Source organism: Ceratotherium simum, chromosome 18 (genome assembly GCF_057802395.1).
Source record: "Ceratotherium simum simum isolate JZ-2026a chromosome 18, ASM5780239v1, whole genome shotgun sequence".
Lineage (NCBI taxonomy): Eukaryota > Metazoa > Chordata > Mammalia > Perissodactyla > Rhinocerotidae > Ceratotherium > Ceratotherium simum.
In genome coordinates, this window is record NC_141917.1 from 10,141,481 (window position 1) to 10,159,425 (window position 17,945).

A 17,945-nucleotide genomic window follows, 5' to 3' on the forward strand; every position below is an offset into this window, starting at 1 on the left:
CTCCAGATTTAATTTGATTTTTCTTGTTACCAATTCACCACCAAAAGCCTTCTTAAACACTTTCTAGAAAAACCTTGGACTCTATCTAATAACAACATAAATAGGTGGGATGGTTGGGTTTATTGAATACCTCCTTATAATGATGTCAATATAGATGCACATGAAGAAAGCCCCATAATTTTACAGGTAGTTAAATATCCGTTTGATAGGAGTGGCGTGAGGGGGCAGAGGGTTGAGTGACATTCAGAACTGGAAGTGTTTGTTGAGTGAATAAATCCAGAATTCCTGTTTGCAAGTGTAAGGTTACAATATAAGCAATAAAATATTAATATTTGTCCTATTTTTCTAATCTTATGTATTAATAGGGCTCTAGACTAATCCTGTACACAGCTTACTCTTGTATTTATCATGGGTACATATTCTTAGCTCCAAAGCACTAATTACTCTGTGCCTGTCCACCCTTCTTGTTACCAACTTAGTCAAATAACAATAAAAGTAGTGGGAGCAACAATGACAGCTAATATTTCAGCAAGCTTAGATACGCCAACCTGGGTTACATGCTTTACATGTATTAACTCATTTATTAGAAAAACCTAATGAAGTGGGCTCTACAATGGTCCCATTTCACAGTTAAGACTTAGAGTGTCTCCGAGGTTGAAAAAGCTAATAGATGCTGGAATTCAGCCTGATGCTAGACCCACACTCGGAACTACTGCAGCAGCATCTCCCTTCAGGACTGTCTGCTAAGACGCAACCCAAGCTGCAGTCCTGTACAGAATCTTTGCTTTCCTTTGACACTGAGTTCTCTTCTACAAATGATGGAAGCAGTTCATTTCTGTGCCATACATATTACACTTAACACATACTGCCAGTACTGCAATTCACACTACCTCTGCATAAGTTCCACACTTCATAGAATCACAGGTCTGAAAGAACAGAAAAAAACAAGAGATATTAAACAACAATGATGACAATAATAATTAAAACATCTTTGCGTCAATCATCAGACCCAGTGATCATGAAATTATTATGAGAAGAATAAATTCCCAGTTCTTAGAAGAAAACAAGGTCTTGAAAGATCTGGCCCCCCCGAATCTCTACACAGACCTGGAGGGCCTCTGTTGGTCACCATCCTGCTTCTTACTGGCCTTTCAATTCAGGGAAGGGTCCAAGCTTTTTCTTGTCCCAGAGTCCTTGCACACACTCTCTCCAGAACTCTCTATCTCAGACTCACCCTTGATAATTATTGTTCGTCCTTTAGACACACTTACATGACTATTACTCATTACACCTCACACAACATTACCCTTTGCCCCAATACTGTCTCTCCTGGCATCCTGTTTTTTTCCCACTTCGCCTTTTTCTCAGCATAAGATTTCCTCCTCATAAGACCAGGCATCATGAGGGCAGGTAGCATATCTATTCTGTACTAAGCACTCTGTCCTCAATACCTACTCTTGTCAATATAAGCACAGTGTAGACACTACCAGAAATAGACAAGCAGATTTTCCCCCAGTCCTTTATTTGCCATATATGCAAGAAACTGTCACAATAATTAAAAAAAAAAAATCTGGTTTGAATTGCTGTACTATTTTTATACAAGTGTCAATCATATGTTGGTTCATCATATGAATCACAATCAACCAGGTTAAATCTCTAAAATATTTCTGGTTCAATAGGATTACACTACAATAAACAATGTAAAAGCTTGGGGCCGGCTGGGCAGCGCAAGCGCTTACGTGTGTGTGCTCTGCTTTGGCAGCCCAGGGTTCGCAGGTTTGGACCCCGGAAATGCACCGACGCACCACTTGTCAAGCCATGCTGTGGCGGTGTCCCACATAAAGTAGAGGAAGATGGGCACAGATGTTAGCCCAGGGCCAATCTTCCTCAGCAAAAAAAGAGGAAGACTGGCATCGGATGTTAGCTCAGGGCTGATCTTCCTCAGACACACACACACACACACACACACACAAATGTAAAAGCTTAACAACTTTATTGGACAGTAAATCTGAAGTACAAAATTCATTCAAAAACTGGACTCTGCTTTATACATCCTGGGGTTCTAATCTGCCAGGAAATGCCAGAGGAACAGTGATTCTATCAGTATTTCAGCACTTCTACTTCAATTTCCCATGAAAATAGAAATTGCAGAAGTCCTGAAAATGAAAAAATTGCCACTTCTTGCAAGCAATTCTAGCTCTAAAGCTTATTTTTTTAAACAGTGTTCTTACTCTATTATACTTGCTCACTCACACTGGAATTAACTAGCAAGTGATTTCATTAAGTATTATGGAGTATTATGATGCTTTTGAATCCTTAGAGAATAGGAATGTATAGATAGCGTATTTGTAATAATACACTAAGATTTTTTTAAATAGGGATGCTTTGTAACCAAGGCTTACTGGCTATAAAAAACATTTCAATCTCATTTCAATTCTTCTGTTAGGAAGTGTTACATATTCTAAGCAAAATAGCACTCACACTTCCCTCTACACAATCAGTTTTTGCAGATTTATTAATGTTTCAACCGCTAGTCAATTCTGTAATTACATTTGCTGAAGAACTCCCTTCTTAGTAAATTTTTGAGATCAGTTGTGAATGCTATTGTTTTAATATTGTGCTTTGTAACATTTCAAAAGATACATGATCAGTAATATTTACCCCAGAGGTTTGTAACCAATTCTCTATTAGAGCTAAGTACTTCTAAGCTCATCTGTAAATTTTACTGTTTTAGCATCTGAATTGGATTGCCTGTAATTGTATCTAAAATTCTACAATGTACATAAGATGTGTTCCAGTTACAAAATAGGAAAAAGTAAAAAACATACACACAACTCTACTGCCTGTAACAATTACATCCTACAGAAGCCAGAGGTCGGCTGGTTATTTTTTTAACAAGTGCTATAATCTACCTTGCAACACATTTATAATGAAGCTAAACCAGGAGATGTAGATACCAATTAGAACTTTTAATTTGCTTTAGTTTAAGAAGTGACCTCAGCTACTGTGTTGTGGCATTTAAACATAATAGTTTTTGAAGAAAACTGGCAAATCTCCATTAATCCAAGATCTCGTGTAGAATATTACATCTCTATAAGTATTATAAGTACAGAGCATAGTACAGTCTGCCTAAACTGTCATCTATGTTTTATGACTATAGTAGAGTTTTCTCTCAATAAAACATGAGGTTTCTTTTTGTTGTAAAGGGTAAGATTCTTCAGCAATCTCTCTATTGCAAATCATAATCTAAATAGCAGAGTTAAATTGTAGTGTTCTAAAAGGTACTGGAATGTTCTTCCTGTTACTGCCCTCTAATTGTAGACTATAGAAAATGACTTGAACAGAAAACAAACCATACACACATAGTCCACTTTTATGTCCATATAATATGATTACTTATTATATGCTTTCATATTTTAGATTCCCACTTAGCCCTCTCCGCTCACCTCCAGACTTGTATAATCTACTGCCTATTGGACACCTCCACTTAGATATCTGATAAACCACTGCCATATAGCATACCGTAACACGACGTAACATAACTGCAACATAATAACGTAACAGAAGTGATCTACTGAACACCCCCCATAAAGTTCACTCTCTCTCCTCTCATTGGATGGCAACTCTATCCTTCCACTTGCTATGTCGAAAATCTGGAGTCATCTTTTATCCCTCTGTTTCTTACACCCCTGTCCAATTTGCCAGAAAATCCTTTGACATTCAGGACATATCCAAAATATGATCGCTTCTCTCACCATCTCTACACCACTGTCCAAATCAACATGTCTTGTCTGGATCCCTGCAAAAGGCTCCTAACTGAGCTCACTGCTTGCACCCTCACCCCCAGACAATTGTGCAAGGCAGTCAGAGAATTCTTTTAAGACACGAATTGGATCAGGTCACTTCTCTTCTCAAAACTCTGCAGAGTGAAAGCCACAGGGCCCTCACAGTCGCTGGATTTGTCCTGGCATTACCACTCTGATGTCATGACTACATTTCCTATGAGTTATCACTCCTGTGCTCCACGCACCATTGGCGTCCTGGTTACTCCTTGAGTACATTAGGCATTCTCACACCTGGGGACCTCACTGACTCTTTCCTTGCTCTTCACTCAGATATCCATATGGCTAACTTCCCCACCTTCTTGAAACTTTAGCTCAGATGACCTTCCCAAGGTAGCCTACCCTGACTACCCCAGTTAGAATTTCAAATAATGCATGCCATCTTTTCATACCCAATCCCTCCAACCTTACTCTATGTTTTTTCATAGCATTTATCACCTTCTACTCTAATTGGGTGAAATGGAATTAAATGAAAAACGAAAATCAAGACTTCTTCCAACTGCTGATTTAACCAAATATCCACATTTATATTATATAAATATGGCCCACTTGTCATGAAACTTTTCTCAAAGACTGTTCTGTTTCAACCAATATAAACTAGTAAATATGAAGGTATTTGCTATACTAATTCATGTTTGCTATAGTATGTTAAGGACAGTTGGTCAAATTTTGAGGATGTTTCATTCAAATGAGGGAATTTTTCCAAGTATTCACTAACATGACCTTTTTCTACTTTGATGGCACTATGGTTTTGAAATAAACTTACATTCCATCTATTCAAAGAGCTCACCCCAAAGGTGCATTTGTATAGTACGGCATTAGGAAACTAAAAAAAAACTGATGCATTTCTTAGCATTAGTACTAAAAAAGAAGTTTACCTTTAAGGTAGAAGTGTTACCTTATAATCCTAAAAAGTTGACAATTTGAAGAGTTACTAATAAAATAATAATCAAACTACCACCATTTCATCTTTTTTCTCACTCCCCACCCTTCCCTCAAAAAGGGAATTTTATCACAATTATTCATTTTATCATTTTATCACAATTATTAGAACATTATTTCTTGGTTATACTTCAATCTGTTTCCTTTGACACATGGCCAACTCTCCTGCTTTTAGTCTTCTGACAGTTCTCAAACTCCTTCAGATTTATTGTCAATCATTTTTGAATACATATAAGGTGATACAAACAAGGGTAATATTAAATCAAGTATCAAAATCGAATATGAATGAAATAGAGTGAATATCATTTGAAGACACAAGATAAAAATAAAAAGTCTGGGGCCGGCCCGTTGGCACAGCAGTTTAGTGTGCGTGCTCCGCATTGGCAGCCCAAGGGTTCGCAGGTTCGGATCCCGGGCACGCACCAATGCACTGCTTGTCAAGCCATGTTGTGGCGGCGTCCCATATAAAGTAGAAGAAGATGGGCACAGATGTTAGCCCAGGGCCAATCTTCCTCAGCAAAAAAGAGGAGGATTGGCATCGGATGTTAGCTCAAGGCTGATCTTCGTCACAAAAGAAAAATAAATAAAAAATAAAAAGTCTTCTGTATCCCATTCAATAGAAAAATTAGGGCTAAAATACAACATAAAGACTAGTTAGACTTCAAGACTCAGTTGAGCAGCTCAGATATATTTGGAGGCTCTGAATTGCCCAGCACTTTTCATTTCAGCAATGCAATCCGATCACAGCTATTTTGTCATATTTCATTTAACCCTTAAACTTATATGAAAATGTTCATGTGTTTAAATCATGTCTTCCTAATAAAGTTGGAAGCTTTCTCTTAAAGAGAATAAATAATATATTGATGTTCATAGGCATTCTCTGTGGTACCCAGCACATTGTTATATAAATAAACATTCAATAATAAAACTGTTGATTGCCAAACAATTGTTGTTTCTTAGTATAAATTAAAAATCCTGAAAAACACTGTTTTTCAGAACTTAAGGGCTATAGATCTCAAAGGATTTTACTCAATGAGAATAAATCAAATTATGGGGCCAGATATATCACAACAGGATCCCACGCACAAAAGCATCCCTAGCTTCCAAACCAATTATTTTTGATTGGTAAAAGCATTGCATGGAAGGATGCTACAGGACAATGAAATTATTAATAACTTCCAGCAGTAAATTCAATTATTAGGACAATTGGTGCTTGTGTATGTGTTACATGGGCAAAGCAGGAGGCGAGAGAAGTTCTTTCTTTTTAGTACTGATTTTTATGAAAATAATAAAATTTAAGCACTGAACTCAACAATTGCTAGGTAAATATCAGTGTGCTACAAGTACATAATCAGCATAAAATTGTAATCACCAGCCATACTTTGCTGCTTCTATCAAAGCACCACTTGCGTCCACATTAAATTTGAGAATATTATCTCTGCATTTTTGAAGGCAGTATAGTTTATGGAAGATGATACATAATTAAGAATAGTCTGGTTTATGTTGTCTGAGACAAAGGGATGGTTTTGCATCTCCAAATTCTAGAATTCTCTTCAACATTCTCAATGAAATAGGTATGAGAGGTATGTGAAATCAGCAGAGGTATACCTAAGGCAAACTTCCACTTATCTAAGGTCTAATTTATGGTCTACCTAAAACAGATCTCTCAGTTCTTTCAATGGTTTGGGCCTTCTCTATTGGTTTGCCATAACTGGATCATCAATACGGGCTAAATTTTATTGCGTTGTTCAGGTCAGCGTTTCCATTCCCTAATTATTCCTTGACTTGATTTGTCTTCATGAATCACAGGAAGACACTCCTCCCCAATGAGAGGTATGGCTCCAGGAGCTGACCAAGGGATGCTACCAGCAAAGGCCTTCATTGACCTCCCATTCAAGAGAAAAAGGTTTAGTTCACAGAGGCAAATAGTCATTTAATTTTAAAAGGAGACAAATGATGCTGCTCTTAGAAATGTCTTTTGCAGTTATTTAGCAGAAATCATCATTGTACTACCAAGAAATGTGGAAGCCATACCAAACACAGGCAAAACATTGCATCTTGGATATTTACAAATCCTCTGAACATGATTCATGAAAAACAAATACAATGATCTTACAATCAAGAAAAGTTGAAACTTTATCCAAAAGTATCACCTTTCTTCTCTGGAATGATAGCTCAGCATACTGGTCTCAGCCCCCGCATGGCAGACCTGGTGCACTTTCCTAGATGCGCCATGTAGCCGTACAGTCTACGGCAGAGTTTCTCAACCACTGGACTGCTAACATGATGGGGCAGATAACTCTTTGTTGCAGAGGATCTCCTGTGCATCGAAGGATGTCACCAGCATCCCTTGACTCTACAAACTACCACCACCACCCCGCCCTGAGTTATGACAAGCAAAATAATGTGTTAGTCAGTGCCAAGTGTCCCCTGGGGGCAAAATCACCCCCAGGTGAGAACCACTGGTCTATGGTGAATCACAAGGTTCCTTTCAGGACGAATACTCATTGTTCTGAAATTCTTTTTTTGCTTTATTTGGTGGCCAATCTGTTACTGAGAGAAAGAGATTTCGGGGGGCCTGAGATGGAAAGAACCATCTGGTTTGAGGAAGGAGGGGAATTTACTAATAACTCCAGAGAGAAAGGGAAAAATAGAAAGAGGGAGAAAGGTGGTATAGTCATTAACGTCTTTAGCCCTCAATCAACTGAATAAACTCCTGATATAAGTGATTCATTAATTTATTAATAGAGACTAGGAAAGGAGTCAGATTTTCACTTCCAGGTTGAATCGCTATGGGAGGCAAAACAATATCCCTCAGAGATGTCTACATCCTAATCCCTGTACCTGTAGATATTTTATGTTACATGCAAAAAGGAGTTAAGGTTGCAGATAGAATTAAGGCTGCTAATCAGCTGACCTTGAAATAGGGAAATTATCCTGGATTATCCCAATGAGATCATAACGGTCATGGAAAGTGAACAAAGGAGGCAGAAGAGGAGGATGAAGGGATGTGATGTGAGAAGGACTAAACCTGCTGTCGCCAGCTTTGAAGATACAGGAAGTGGCCATGAGCCAAAGAACGCAGGTAGCCTCTAGAAGCAAGAAGAGGCAAGAAACGGATTCTCCCCTGGAACCTCCAGAAAAGGAACAAAGCCCTGCTGACACCTTGATTTTAGCCAAGTGAGACCCATGCTGGACTTCTAACCTAAAGAACTGTAAGAGAATAGATTCGTGTTGCTTTCAGCCACTAAGCTTATGGTAATTTGTTACAGCAGCAATAGAAAACTAATACAGTCAGTGATAACTGATACAGCAAAAGAGGGCACAGGGCTTGGCTACAGGGAAGCCTGAGCAAGTGAACTATCAGGAATTTACAGAAACTGTACAGTGGAAGATGCCCATATCTCAACAGCCATATAAATGGGGATATAAGCCAAGGTTAACCATCTATGAAAATCAGGAGGCCCTAGCTGACACCTATGATACAGGAAATTAAAAAAAGAAATCCATCTCAGAGACTCATTGGGAGAATGTAAGTAGATTTTGTATATAAAATGTGCAGCACAGTGCCTGGCACATCCTAAGTGTTAAACAAATGTTTATCGTGGGTATTCTACTGCATTCTCCCTGTGGACAAATAGAAAAGATTTTGCCACAATGGAATAATCTTTCCTTTGTTTGCCTAATAACAAGTTACACTACTGATTACACAAAATGCACAGGGAGAGAGAGAAATCACGTGCCATTAGGCCTCTCTTAGAATCCTTAGAATGATCAATAACTGTGTGCTATTCTCTGTGGTCTCAATCAATACACGATTCCAGTCATCATGAACTCACTCCAAGCCTCTGCCTCCCTGACACCTTATCAGGAGCAAGAGATAAGCTGTAACAATTTTTCTGGATCTGAAAGCACATCTATCATTGTGACAAATGCATGTTATGGCATTATATTTTCTCCACCTAGCCTCGTTTTAATATCACAAGTCTGTACATAATATCACACGATTCTGACTCAAGCTCACATTGTAATGCCTTCTGGACTGCCAAGCCATAATGACCTTGCCTAGAATATCCAGCTGGTTGGCTGATACAAAATATAGGGTGAAGCCAGGATTTTCAACAAGCCAAGTTATTCCAGAAAAGCATGAACTCACTAGAGGCTGCAGTGCTAATTTTATATCATGTTAATTCTAGCCAGGAAAACTGCCCTTTGCTCAGACTTTGGTATCAGAAAAAAGTCCAGTAATTATTTGAGGCAAGAAATAATTGCTGTTTTTGTTTTTATTTAGGAGAATACAAAATCACAGAGAACATTACAGATGAAGAGGAACATCTCAGATTATTATAATCAGCCAATCAGAACTTTAATGAGTTGTTTAAGATTTTCTCTCTCTCCTCCATGGAGATGGCAGTTCTGTTCCATTAATAGGATGCTCCATCACACTGGCAGAAAACTTGGAGATTACTCTGAGAGATAACGATCACCACTTTTAGCATTATTGTTTATTAGAGCTGACAGTAACCTGAAAGAGTGATCACTTTTGCCCTTAGTTAGAGATAGGGAGACACTTCATTTATTCATTCATTCAACATACCTATGCTCTGTAAGGCCTGTGCAGGTCTCAAACAATCAGACGTGGACCCCTGTATCATCCAGCAAATCAGTGGCAAAGCTGTGATCCCAAGCTAAGAACTTTCACAGAACAGAGCAATCAATATACCTATTAAAATGCCAACTTATATTGTGACTAAAGAAAATAATCTACTATTTATAAATTGTAAGAATATATTAAAAATAGAAGTAGAATCTAAGCAGTGCTGGAAATCTAAAATTTCTCGTCGTTTCATGACCTAATCCACATCAGATTCCTTTCTCCAACCATCATGGAGTTGGTGCCACATGTAGGGCCTCACTGCCATCTTTAATCAACTAAGAAAAACCAGCTGTGCAGAAGCAGCAGCACCAACAGAGTCCCAAGATGGAGACTGGCTCAGATATTTACAATCACTTGTGACCTCTGGCAAATCCCCTCCCCATTCTTATCTTCATCTTTCTCATCAATATAATAGGGCTGCCTCCGTTCTCACAAGATTCCTAGGTGGCTTTATTGGGTTTTTGTATTTAAAAACTGTGACACCTTCACATTCACGAGAAATGATTAGGATGGACCTCTATCTTAGTTGAGTTTTCACTATAAAATGGAAAATGGATCCTACCATTCACGTCAAGACTCGCCATGCGGTTCTGTACACCGTCACAGAGAACTGGGTTCACGGGAGAAGGGGATGCGGGAAAACCCCCCCGATCTAAACAAAGGCTAGATGTCAACTGTAGACACAGCCACAGTGAGACATGAAGTATGTGTCACAGGTGTCCCTGGCCTCACTTACAGCCACTCTCCCTGCAGGCTGCTTTATGATCACATTGGCCACCACCAAGACCTGGGGCTGGTCTGCTTGTCAGGACAGCCTTCGCGTGTTCCAGTGTGATCTGATTCTGGTGTGCGTTCCCACCTCAGGGCAGTCTCATGTGGTAAACATTAACAATAGGACAGAGCTACAAGTGTGAGCACTATGTTACTTTTAAATGAGGGATGAAACTCATATAAACTAAATGAACCAAACTAATGACCTTTGATGTTAAATAACTAGATCTTCAGAATCAAGATAATCACAGAATTCATTGGTTCTTTAAAAGTATCCAACTCAACAACAACAATAACAACTTCAAAAATGGGCAAAGGACTTGAGTAGATATCTCTCCAAAGAAGATATACAAATGGCCAATTAGCACACAAAAAGGTGCTCAATATCATTAGTCATTAGGGAAATGCAAATCAAAACCACAATGAGATATCATTTCATACCCATTAAGATGGCTATAATTTTAAAAAGTGGGAAATAACAAGTGTTGGTGAGAACGTGGAGAAACTGTTAACTCGCATGCATTGCTGATGGGAACGTAAAATGGTGCAGCTACTGTGGAAAACAGTATAGCAGTTCCTCAAAAAGTTAAATATAGAATTGTCATATGACCCAGCAATTCCACTCCTAGGTATATACACAAAAGAACTGAAAGCAGGGACTCAAAGAGATGCTTATACACTATTGTTCACAGCAGCATTATTCACAACAGCCAAAGGTGGAAACAAGCCAAATGTCCATTAACAGATGAATGTATAAACAAAATATGGTATATCCATACAACGGCATATTATTCAGCCATAAAAGGGAATGAAATTCTGATACATGCCATAACATGGGTGAACCTGGAAAGCATCATGCTAAGTGAAATAAGTCATATACAAAAGGACAAACATTATATGATTCCATTTATATGAAGTACCTAAAATAGCCAAATTCATAGAGGAAGAAAGTAGAATGATGGCTGTCAGGGGCTGAGGGGAGAGTGGGAACGAAGAATTATTATTTAATGGGTACAGAGCTTCTATTTAGAATGATGAAAAAGTTCTGGAAATGCATAGTGGCGATGGTCCCAAAACATTGTAAATGTATGTAATGCCACTGAATTATATATTTAAAAATGGTTAAAATGGTATATTGTATGTTATTTATGTTATGTATATTTTGCCACAATAAAAAACATACCTATTTTTAAAAAGTGTTTTGCCTAAGAGGTGCACCAGAGGGTGAGGAGACAAAGCAACATGGGCCAAATACAAGCATTTTTCCTTTTCTAGTGCCTGAATAGGGGCACTGAGGTATTAGGAACAAAATGAGAAAAAAATAAGGAAGCAGGAAATTGGTTTAATTCCCTTGACATAGCAGCTAATCAGTATTAGGATGAAAATCTCAAGATTCCTGCACTTTGAGAATGCTGAGGAGACCCTGATGGGCATAACCACTCGGCAAATACACACACACAGAGTGACACTGAGGGGAAAGTGGTCATGTTGGAGTCCACTGCACCCATCATAACGGCCTCATGAGGAGAGCCAAAAGGGCAAGTGGGGGGCTGCTGAGGGGGACAGGTCCATTAGATGCCTCTTTTGATCTACATCACGGTTTCCATCCAGGGGTGATTTTTCCCCCCACCCCCAGCAGACATTTGGCAATCGCTAGAGACATTTTGGCCGTCACAACTAGGGGGTGGGATACTACTGGCATCCAGTGGGTAGTGGCCAGAGCTTCTGCTAAACATCCTACAATGCAGAGGACAGCCCCACAACCAAGAGTTACCTGGCCCATGATGCAAATAGTGCTGAGGTAGAGAAACCCAGCTTCAAGTGAAAGCTGACCCTGCTCAGTGGTCAGTCTAATAAAATGGAGAGACAGTGACACTCACGACCTAGCTGTGCAGGCAGAAATATTGGAGACCCAGCTCTACTAAACAAGAACACGCTTTTGCAAAGTTCCCTGACTTAAGTACACTTGATGATAAACAAAAATTCCCTTAGCTCAATTCCCTGTAAAAAAGAAGAGCTAAGAATGCATCAAGTGCTCGGCTGGCTTTTGCAGAGCAGAGCAAAAAAATATGTCATCTCCACATCTCTCTGAGAGGCAGAGGATGTTTCTCCCCACCTGTTGCTATCTACTACTTTGATGACTCCATCCAGTCATGGAGAATTGGCCCCAGGACGTGCTAGTACAAGAACTGGCAGGAAAATGGGAGTTAGCACCAGGAGGGAAACATCCACAAATTCTGAGTCAGGTACAGAGGTCAAATATACTACTGAATGATCAAGACATACTTTGTAACATCGATTTGTGGCAAATTAACCTTTGGTGGAAACTCACAAATGAGGCTTCCATTTAAGCCACCAACAATGGACTGAATCTTTGCATCACCCCAAAACACATACATTGAAATTCTAACCCCCAGTGTGAAGGCATTTGGAGGGAGGGCCTTTGGGAGGCGATCAGGTCATGAGGGTGGAGCCTTCATGAATGGGGCTTATAAAGGAAACCCCAGAGAGCTCCTGCACCCCTTTGGCCATGTGAAGACACAGCGAGAAGATGGCTGTCTATGAACCAGGAAACTGGCTCTCACCAGACACCAGATTTCTGGAACCTTGATCTTAAACTTCCTAGACTCTAGAAGTGTGAGAAATAAATGTCTTCTGTTTACGCCACTCAGTCTACGGTAACATGTTATAACAGCCTGACCTAAGACACCAATTCTCGTATTTATACGGCTTGGTGTATAGTGTGGTGTCTAGAAGACATCGCATAGAGGTAGACATGTTGCTTAGCCTCTCTATGCCTCAGTTTCCTCATCTGTCCAATAGACGAAAATAGTACCTACCTCGTAGGTTGTTAGGGGGATTCAAGGCGTTAATTATTTACATAATTAACTCAAAATAATACTGGCACATCAGAAGTGCTACATCTGTATTGATAAAATAAAGACTGTAAATGGCCCTTAATTTTAGAGGCAGCCAACTGCACCATTTTAGAGAGAAGGAATCCAAGGCTCAGAAAAGTTAAAAGTGATGCCCAAGTTCCTATAGATTATCCGTAGCCAATATTAAAATGGAAATGCTGGGTAGCCAGAAACTGAACACTGAAGACTACATTCAAAATGTTCTTGCCAAGAAGAAAAAAAATATTTGGAGACATGGAGGAGGAAATATTTTAACATTAAAAATGTTCTTCACTTTGTATCAAAAATATTAATATTGTATGTAATATATAAGCAGGGCTAAGCCCACAGTAATTTGAAATAATTACCTAAACTTGTCAACGTCAAACAAATATATCTAAAGTTTATGGCCAAATAATAGTTTTTATTCTCAAATCCACAAGTAAAGTGGATGTGACACTATAAAGAAATAGGAGTAGACTAAGTCAGTCATTTCATTGTGGTATTGGTTTCATGACTGGTGACATTTACATTCAAAACATCGAAGTAGCTCACGCCTTGAGCTTTGAGGTATTGCTCTGAAGCAAACCTACAAAACACATTCAATGACGGCTTATTTCATGGATTCCTTCTTTTCTGTTTACCGTTTCATTTCTTTCAGAACTATTAGATTTATAACAATCTGTATTTTAAAAAAAGAAAAGATTGTGAAATCTTTAGAAACTTAACTGACAGTTTACCAAGTTCTCATAAACTGTACCAAAGACAGACTTTCTGGCACCCTCTACAGGCTTCACTTGTGTCTCTAAATGATCTCCACCGATATATGTGCTTCCTCCTTGTGATGCTGTTAATGTCTTTGTAACTTAAAACGAAGCAATTCTTTACAATTCATTTTCAGACCAGAGATTGGATAAGAATAAGAGACAATTCTGGTAGTAAGAGTTTCACTGGCAAATTTCCTGTTCTATTACTGGGAAGGAGAAAGGACGAAACCTTTTTTGGAGGGTGGGTAAAATAATAGTATGATTGGATTTGATAATTTCTGGATATTTCCTGTGAAAACCTATTCACTCCTAAATAGTTATTCGATAGTTTCTTGCATATCTGTCCAAAACTCCTACATAATAATAAAAAAAGAGCAAAATGTAGTTCTAAGATGTTTACAGTGTTTAAGGCAGAGCACACTCATGCACAAGTATTTAAAAGTTAATCAATATCATGATACTACCTGATTTGACACTATAAGATGGAAACAGCTATTCTAAAGCAGGACCATCGTTTCCAAGCCAAACAAGGCAGCCAGCAGGTGAACGAGCTACAGCGCCTCTGCTCCCACCACCAGGGCATGGTCAGAGATGTGTCATGCGAGGGCTGAGCTTTTTTCTCACTAACCCCTACATATTCATCTTGCCAGATGAACTGGGTCACAAGGAGATTTTACTGTCCATCAGTTTATCACTTTATCATAAAGTTAAAATCAATATAAACATATTACATATAAGTCACCTCTCCATTCTGAACCAATTAAGAAAAACTGGATGGAATTCAAACGATAGCATCACTTTATTACTGGGGGGGCTGAATTATCAGCTTGGACTGGAAGGCAAAGCAGCCACTGCGCGACTTCACTTTCTAAGTGGAGTCGTCCCAACTGGGCAAGGAGACGGAACAGAGGCCACCCCTGGGACAGCTGCCCAAGGACGAGGTGATGAGAAGGATGGTATGTGCAGTTTGACAATAGAGTACTGACCTTAAACACACTCATTCCACTAGAGGGGTGACACGTCCCCACTGGTGGCAAAGACAATAAACACCGAGGGAGAGACCATCTAATATTACCACATCTGGGGAGTGGAGAGGATGGGGAACCAACATAGACTTAAGATATTCTTTCTTTTTTAAAGCTATTTATTTGAAGATTGCTGAAGAAATATCTCACTAATTTAGGTTTAAGAATATAAAAGTTTTTTATTATTTTTGATAGAGTGTATATTACATGCAGGGAAGAGACATGATAACAATAACTAGTCTGGACCCTTAAATTTGATATTCAAGTTAAAGTCTTCAACAGGGATTGGATGCATTAATTATTTTAAATTAATATGTATGTGAAAATAATTTTATTTCATATATTTCATGTGTTTTTTTTATAAACTGCTAGTTTCACCTTTGCTAACATCCAAGGCGCAAACTGTTACCCAGTTTGATTACCTTATATCTCACTTTCCCTCCCCGTTATTTTGTGACAACGCAATGAGAGTCTTCTCTTTACAGGAAAATACTTTCACAGCCAATGTGTAAGAATGACATAAAAGATTTCATATTTCTCATTTCATTTGTCATTGTGATTTTCTTCTAAATATAAAAAATAGGCTTCTTGTATTTTCTTTTTTGTGGATGATATCTGGGTCCCAGAGAGAACAGCTTTAATATCTTTTTCCTACTTGTGGGAAAAGTATTAAAAGTTTGGTTAAATTGTCTTGGTTGTCTATAAATGTATAAATTCTCCATTTTCATAACAGCCATATCATGACTGACTAACGAATCAGACTTGCTTTGAAGGAAAAGAGAAAAAGAATGCAAACTTTGAAACTCATTAACCATACACTGAGGCTCTATCCTATTTCTAAGTTAAAACAGCAATCTTTAATGATAAAGTTCTCTCATTCTTGTGACCTCTTTGTGAAAAACTTATCATAACTTTAACACTGCACAAAAACATGGTATTAATATCAAATGTCATTGAGCCAGTGAAATGTAATAACATTTACCTTAGGAAATTAGCACCATAATCCCTCACCCAGATAATCTGTACTAAGTCAAGGTAAATCCCATCATTAATTTTCAAAGGAAAATATAACCCAGACACCTTTTAAGTTAGATATGAAAGAATGGACATGTACTGGTGATTAAGTTGATAATGTCAAACAATTTTGAAAAAATTAAATTATCTAATCTAAAATTGGTTTGTACAAGTGGAAAACAAATAAGATTTTTAATGTTTTACCCTATTCATGACTATATTTTTCATTTTTGTAATTCAGAAATAATTTTCCTATAAAACCACAAAGGTTTAGGAACAAAGCTTTCCAAATTGTTGAGTCATTCTAGTGGACACCTGTGTTCTACTGAGTGTCACACACTAGCAGGACACTAGCTATTAGTCTATTGTCGTACCCAGTTCTCCAGCTTCACAATTACTCCCTTACCACGCAGCCTCAATTTTCGCTTCCTAACTTCCAATTCACCCTTCAACTTGTGCAAGTACACTGCGCCTTATGGTTGTTACTCTAAGAATACATAACTCAATAAAAACATCTTCTTACCCTAGCAAAGAAAAAACGCTGCCCAAAGCACCTTGGCACTTGGGATTAGTGACCTGAATAGACTCTGGATTTTGCTAGAAAGATTCACTAGCACATGGAGTTTCCAACCCATGTACACCAGCAAGACAGCAGTCAAGGTCATCAAAGCCAAATGCCGGCTCTCCATCAGGAATGTTTTTGCTTCCACAACAGTCTTAAGGGAGAATCCTTGATAAGGAATTAAATAGACTAAGTCACGAAGAAAGTGTGTAAATTCTCCACTTTCATAACAGCTATATCATGACTGAATAAGTCACATAAGATATTTAATTTGTGCTATTCACATAAAGAAGCAGAAGACAAGGTCCACTCCCCGTTTCTATTCCCATAGGAGAACAGGAAGACCATGTCGTATATGGTTTTATCTATGTATGTATGATTTTCCATATAAATTATACATTGTGTATATAATCTTTCATCAAGGTGACTTTGGTCACAAATGCATTTCATAGAGAAGAATTCCATCTAAAAGTCTACAAGTTTTACACTTAATCACAGAACTACAAATAATACAATCTTCCTTCAACAAACTCACTCTGTGTGTGTGTGTACATACACACACATACATAAAATTAAAAAGCATTTAAACATTTAAACAAAATAGAAAGATAACTTCACATGGAAAGTGAGGCTGGAAGAAATAGTCTAAGAGCCTGATTTGAATAAAAGGTAATCTTAAAAACACATGACATATTCATGAGCATATGCTATATTGAAACAAGTTCAAAGCTAACATTGTTTTGCTTTGCACTTTTGTTGTTTTAATTGACAGTGAGTTATAAACATTTTCTAAGGTTTATTACAATGTCTCAAATTTAAATTTTAGAAATAAAGTTATTTGAATTATCATTATAAATCAAGCATGAAAGAAATAAGCCATATTTAACATGCTGATATTTAATCCAGAAAATCTGCTGAATTCTCTTTGTACTTTTAATAGTTAATCCTTAGATTCCTTTGGGATTTGTAAGTAAACATTCATATTACCTGAAAATAATTTTTAAACATTTTTCTTCTTTCCAACCATTTGCTTCTTATGTCTGTTCTTGTCTTATTGTGATGGCTGAGGTCAAAGAAGGGGTTAGAGCAGATATTCTTTTGTTTTCATGATTAAAATGGTATTATAAACCAAGGGTTTCAGTATTATTAGGTTAAGAATATTCTCTTTAATTCCTAGTTTACTAAGAATTATTAACTATGACTTGGTATTGAAATTTATCATCTTTGAAACGTTGATTGAAATGACCATCGGTTTTCCTCCTCCATTAGTTAATATGGTGAATTACAGTATTTGTTGGCTGGTTCCTTCCTTGTGTCCTCAGATCCACCCCTCTACCTTCCTGGCTCTGTCCTCCATCATGGGGTTGCCCTGCAGGCAGTTTTCTGTACATATGCAACAGCAGGCTTCCAGCTGAGTTTAGCCAATGGGAGGCCTTGACAGGAGGCTGGATGGGAGGACGGAGGAGGC

At 38.1% G+C, this 17,945-nt stretch overlaps 1 protein-coding gene across 6 annotated transcripts in view; it reads right to left on the minus strand.

Annotated features, from left to right (window-relative positions):
• The window catches only part of CTNND2 (catenin delta 2), an 879,093-nt gene that overhangs the window by 832,132 nt on the left and 29,016 nt on the right, over positions 1-17,945 (minus strand). The gene's annotated exons all lie outside the window — the stretch shown is intronic.